This window comes from Panicum virgatum, chromosome 3N, assembly GCF_016808335.1.
Source record: "Panicum virgatum strain AP13 chromosome 3N, P.virgatum_v5, whole genome shotgun sequence".
Lineage (NCBI taxonomy): Eukaryota > Viridiplantae > Streptophyta > Magnoliopsida > Poales > Poaceae > Panicum > Panicum virgatum.
In genome coordinates this window covers 48,128,551-48,134,972 of record NC_053147.1, presented here as the reverse complement: position 1 = coordinate 48,134,972, position 6,422 = coordinate 48,128,551, and the positions used below count along the sequence as shown (strand labels likewise).

The 6,422-nt window shown below is 43.2% G+C and overlaps 1 non-coding gene across 1 annotated transcript; it reads right to left on the bottom strand.

Annotated features, from left to right (window-relative positions):
• Window positions 1-3,989: 3,989 nt before the first annotated feature.
• Window positions 3,990-4,098, bottom strand: LOC120668215. Its single transcript, XR_005672313.1, has one exon. It is a non-coding gene; the product is annotated as a small nucleolar RNA R71 (small nucleolar RNA).
• Between the last annotated feature and the right edge of the window lie 2,324 nt (window positions 4,099-6,422).

Sequence of the window (6,422 nt, the reverse complement as noted above, 5' to 3'; positions counted from 1 at the left end):
CACGTTAGACCCTAGATCTAACCTTTAATTACATTTTAGTCCCTATTTTTTGCGCAGAAACCCCTGGAACCTTAGTTTTTCTCGCAGTTTAGTCCCTAGACCTAGTTTCAGCTCTAGTTTTCACGTTCTAGCTCCGTTTTAGACGTTCTTTATGTCCACGCGATCGTTGTAACGCGTAGAATAGTTCTAGTCAAGTTTTGTTTGTTGTTTTTATGTATTGTTGTACTATTTCTTAGCTTTTGCTTTTGTTTGCATGTATGTGTGTGTGCTGGACTTTGTTTTGGCGTTGCGATCGTGAGTAGACGTTGAGCAGTCGGAGGAGTACCAGGAGCCACCCTTCGAGGGACACTTCGAGCAGCAGGAGTAGTTTGAGGAAGGCAAATATAACATGAACCGCCTATCACTTTTAAATACATGTTCATACTGCATTTTAATATTGTATGCCTATAAGGACTTCCTAGCCACTTTATATCCTATATATATATATATATATATCCCTTGGGTTGCATTTTGGTTAGTTGTGCTAGGTGCCGCGCTATAACACACTTGGTCCTTTTTAATTAATTTGATTAATGGTATATGCAACTTAATTCTGAGAGTTTCTTTGAAATCAGCCCTGTTTGAAATCAACCCTGAGTTTCTTTGAAATCAACCCACAGTCCTCTACAGTTCAAAAGTAATTCCAGATCAGCCCTGTTTTTAATGTTTAGGCCCCTGACCTTTTTGAAAATAGGAACCGCCATCCAACCCCTGTCTTTTTGCACGTTAGACCCTAGATCTAACCATTAATTACATTTTAGTCCCTAGTTTTTGCGCAGAAACCCCTGGAACCTTAGTTTTTCTCGCAGTTTAGTCCCTAGAACTAGTTTTAGCTCTAGTTTTCACGTTCTAGCTCTGTTTTAGACATTCTTTATGTCCACGCGATCGTTGTAATGCGTAGAATAGTTCTAGTCTAGTTTTGTTTGTTGTACTATTTCTTAGATTTTGCTTTTGTTTGCATGTATGTGTATGTGCTGGACTTTGTTTTGGCGTTGCGATCGTGAGTAGACGTTGAGCAGTCGGAGGAGTACCAGGAGCCACCCTTCGAGGGACACTTCGAGCAGCAGGAGCAGTTTGAGGAAGGCAAGTATAACATGAACCGCCTATCACTTTTAAATACATGTTCATACTGCATTTTAATATTGTATGCCTATAAGGACTTCCTAGCCACTTTATATCCTATATATATATATATCCCTTGGTTGCATTTTGGTTAGTTGTGCTAGGTGCCGCGCTATAACACACTTGGTCCTTTTTAATTAATTTGATTAATGGTATATGCAACTTAATTCTTAGAGTTTCTTTGAAATCAGCCCTGTTTGAAATCAACCCTGAGTTTCTTTGAAATCAACGCACAGTCCTCTACAGTTCAAAAGTAATTCCAGATTAGCCCTGTTTTTAATGTTTAGGCCCCTGACCTTTTTGAAAATAGGAACCGCCATCCAACCCCTGTCTTTTTGCACGTTAGACCCTAGATCTAACCTTTAATTACATTTTAGTCCCTAGTTTTTGCGCAGAAACCCCTGGAACCTCAGTTTTTCTCGCAGTTTAGTCCCTAGACCTAGTTTCAGCTCTAGTTTTTACGTTCTAGCTCCGTTTTAGACGTTCTTTATGTCCACGCGATCGTTGTAACGCGTAGAATAGTTCTAGTGTAGTTTTGTTTGTTGTTTTTATGTATTGTTGTACTGTTTCTTAGCTTTTGCTTTTGTTTGCATGTATGTGTGTGTGCTGGACTTTGTTTCGGCGTTGCGATCGTGAGTAGACGTTGAGCAGTCGGAGGAGTACCAGGAGCCACCATTCGAGGGACACTTCGAGTAGTAGGAGTAGTTTGAGGAAGGCAAATATAACATGAACCGCCTATCACTTTTAAATACATGTTCATACTGCATTTTAATATTGTATGCCTATAAAGACTTCCTAGCCACTTTATATCCTATATATATATATATATATATATATATCCCTTGGGTTGCATTTTGGTTAGTTGTGCTAGGTGCCGCGCTATAACACACTTGGTCCTTTTTAATTAATTTGATTAATGGTATATGCAACTTAATTCTGAGAGTTTCTTTGAAATCAGCCCTGTTTGAAATCAACCCTGAGTTTCTTTGAAATCAACCCACAGTCCTCTACAGTTCAAAAGTAATTCCAGATCAGCCCTGTTTTTAATGTTTAGGCCCCTGACCTTTTTGAAAATAGGAACCGCCATCCAACCCCTGTCTTTTTGCATGTTAGACCCTAGATCTAACCTTTAATTACATTTTAGTCCCTAGTTTTTGCGCAGAAACCCCTGGAACCTTAGTTTTTCTCGCAGTTTAGTCCCTAGAACTAGTTTTAGCTCTAGTTTTCACGTTCTAGCTCCGTTTTAGACATTCTTTATGTCCACGCGATCGTTGTAACGTGTAGAATAGTTCTAGTCTAGTTTTGTTTGTTGTTTTTATGTATTGTTGTACTATTTCTTAGATTTTGCTTTTGTTTGCATGTATGTGTATGTGCTGGACTTTGTTTTGGCGTTGCGATCGTGAGTAGACGTTGAGCAGTCGGAGGAGTACCAGGAGCCACCCTTCGAGGGACACTTCGAGCAGCAGGAGCAGTTTGAGGAAGGCAAGTATAACATGAACCGCCTATCACTTTTAAATACATGTTCATACTGCATTTTAATATTGTATGCCTATAAGGACTTCCTAGCCACTTTATATCCTATATATATATATATATATATATATATATATATATATATATATATATATATATATATATATATATCCCTTGGGTTGCATTTTGGTTAGTTGTGCTAGGTGCCGCGCTATAACACACTTGGTCCTTTTTAATTAATTTGATTAATGGTATATGCAACTTAATTCTGAGAGTGGCCCTCTGTGTTCTGTGCTTGAGTGGCTCACGTCCCGTTAAAATTGTTTTTTTCTAGAAACATGGTTTAGGGGGCCAGCGCAGTGCTTAGTACTTGGTTGGCCACTCTCCCTAAGGACTGGTTCATAGAGCCACAACCTGAGACAACAGCGCTACCACAAGACTGGAATGAGACAGTCTTGGCTTACTAATTAGGTCTTTTTGGTTTGGAGTAACTTACCTGCGGGGCAAGGGTGGTAAGCTTCTATGGCCCTCGTGCTGAGTGGTCTCGCATGTGACTTTGTGCTTGACGCCCACTAGACCTGCTCCATCGTCGCCGATCCAACCCTCGCAGTTACGCCTTACCAACGAGATTCTTTGTAACGGCCTCGTAGTGAGTTTGCTAGTCATCTCACCTATGGAAGTGTGATGAACAACTAGCATAGCTCACGACTTGTGGGTAAAGATGTGCAACCTCTGCAGAGTGTAAAACTGGTATACTAGCCGTGCTCATGGTTATGAGCGGCCCAGATCCTCCTTTTGATTAGTGGGGTTATCTTCCTTTGATTAGGGGGGTTCCCTAGGTGGTTTGGTTTGGTCCTCAGTAGTTCATAATTAATTTTGATTAATTTCTACGTAACTGGGTTTATGGTAATTCATCCACTTGTAGTAATTAGCTTTAATAAAATTTTGCCAAGATTAAAAGCTAATGCAGTTGAGTCAGCCAACCTTAGAGCCTCATAGTTTGTGCTATACTTGTTGAGTACAAGTTGTGTACTCACTCTTGCCTACTCTACTCTTTTTCCTCTTGGGTACTAATGGATTTGAGATAAAGACTGGGCGTGTCAACATCGTTCATGAAAATCCCTTCTGCGGAAAGGCATCAGAGGATGCCCACGCTCATCTGCTGAATTTTCTGGAAGTGGGCAACATAATCAACCCAAAAGGCACTACGATGGATAATGTTCGTCTTCGACTGTTTCCATTCTCTTTGCTTGGGAAGGCAAAGACGTGGTTTTACACCTACAAGGAAGGATTCAACACTTGGGATGCGTGCTCCACTACTTTTCTGGTCAAGTACTTTCCAGTGGGCAAGACCAATGCCCTTCAGAACAGGATTTCTAGTTTTGAACAACTCCAGGATGAGACAGTCCCGGAAGCCTGGGAACGTCTTCAGGAATACATTGCAGCATGCCCACACTACGGCATGCAAGAGTGGCTTATCATTCAGAACTTCTTCCATGGCCTGAACCAGAGATCGTGTAACACCCGGTTTATAAAAGGACATAAACCGAGCAATCATATACGTGCCAGGATCAAGTCACACGTATATACAATAGAATAAACAGTATATCACAGCACATATCACGTAAAAAGACATAATAAAGCGAGCACGAAAGTTATTTATTATATTAATGACAAAATGTCTGATACAGCGTAAGCGTATAATACATATACGAAGTCTCTCGGAAGCTGGGCGCCACAGGGACGTCGACTGGGAGATGAACGCCTAGAAGTCCTCGTAGTCCTGGTAGCGCTGAGCGAACTCCCTCGCGTCGGCAGGAACTGAGCAGCAGTAGAGTGTCCCCAAGAGGAAAAAGAGTAGAGTAGGCAAGAGTGAGTACACAACTTGTACTCAACAAGTATAACACAAACTATGAGGCTCTAAGGTTGGATGACTCAACTGCATTAGCTTTTAATCTTGGCAAAATTTTAATAAAGCTATTTACTACAAGTGGATGGATTACCATAAACCCAGTTACATAGTAATTAATAAGAATTAATCATGAACTACTGAGAACCAAACCGAACCAAGCCAAGGTAACCCCGAGAGGCACCCCCCTCGTCGGAAGGAGATAACCCCACTAATCAAAAGGAGGATCTGGGCCGCTCATGACCATGAGCACGGCTAGTATACCAGTTTTACACTCTGCAGAGGTTGCACATCTTTACCCACAAGTCGTGAGCTACGCTAGTTGTTCATCACACTTCCTTAGGTGAGATGACTAGCAAACTCACTACGAGGCCGTTACAAAGGACACGTTGGTAAGGTGTAACCGCTAAGGAATCAGGCTCCGCAACGATAGTAACCACCTCGAGGGGTACGCAGACCAAGCCTCGTAGCCTGGGAACCATTGAAGCTCACCACCCCTCCTGCCCCATCGGTAAGTTACTCCCGAACCAAAATGACCTAATTAGTAAGCCAAGACCGTCCCATTCTAGTCTTGTGGTAGCGCTGTTATCCCAGGTTGTCGCTCTATGAACCGGTCCTTATGGAGAGTGGGCAACCAGGCAGTGAGCACCATGCTAGCCCCCTAAACCATGTTTCTAACAAAACCAATTTTAACGAGACGTGAGCCCCTCAAACGGGCCACTCTCATAATTAAGTTGCATATACCATTAATCAAATTAATTAAAAAGGACCATGTGTGTTATAGCGCGGCACCTAGCACAACTAACCAAAATGCAAGCCAAAGGATATAAAGTGGCTAGGGAAGTCCTTATAGGCATACAGTATTAAAATGCAGTATGAAATTGTATTTAAAGTGATAGGTGGTGTTCATGTTATACTTGCCTTCCTCGTACTGCTCCTGCTGCTGCTCAAACTGGTCGGAAGACGGCTGCTCTGGGTACTGGTATTGGGGCTCCTCCGGTAGCTCAACGTCTACTCACGAACACATGGCCAAAACCAATGCAACAACATAAACATACATGCAAACAGAGGCTAACACTAAGAAACAGTACAACAATACATAAAAACAGCAAACAAAACTAAGCTAGAACTATTCTACGTGCTACAACGATCGCGTGGACATAAAGAACGCCTAAAACGGAGCTAAAACGCAAAATCTAGGCCAAAAACAAGTTCCAGGGACCTATTTGTAAGAAAACTGGAGCTACAGGGGGTTCTGGGCAAAAACCGAGGGCCTAAATGTAATTAAACAACAACTCTGGGGTCTAACTTGCAAAAACAGTAGCCAAGGATGGCGGGTTCAAATTTTAAAGAGTTCAGGGGGCTGGGCGCTAATTTCTAGACTAAACTGCGAATACTTTTGACTAGAGATGGACTGCGGGTTGAATAAAGAAAAACTGAGGGTCTCTTTAGAAAAAGAGCCAGGGTGAACCGGTATCTAAGGTTCTGGACCGCCGGATCTAGATCTGAGGGTTAGGATTCAATGGGTTTTAGATCTAATCTTGCGCGTGGGTATCAGATCGGACGGCCGGGGTGACTCGTGGGCAATGGCGGCGGCGGAACACGCCGAAACTCTCTGTTCCGCGGCGGCGCGCGATGGGGTTCACCGGAGTTCGCCAATTCCTGCACTCCAGGGGTCAAATCAAGCAGAGCTTTGGCCTGGGATGGTCAGCGCGATACGCGTAAACCACCTGAGCACAGAGCGGGGCATGGAGGTGCGCGGAGCTGTGCTGGCAACGATGGTGGCGGCCCTGGTCGTCGGAAAACCGCCGGCGTGCTGCGTTCGGGCTGTGCTGGCGCTGGAGAACGGGTGCAAAGGGCGCGTGGAGTAAGCGCAGGT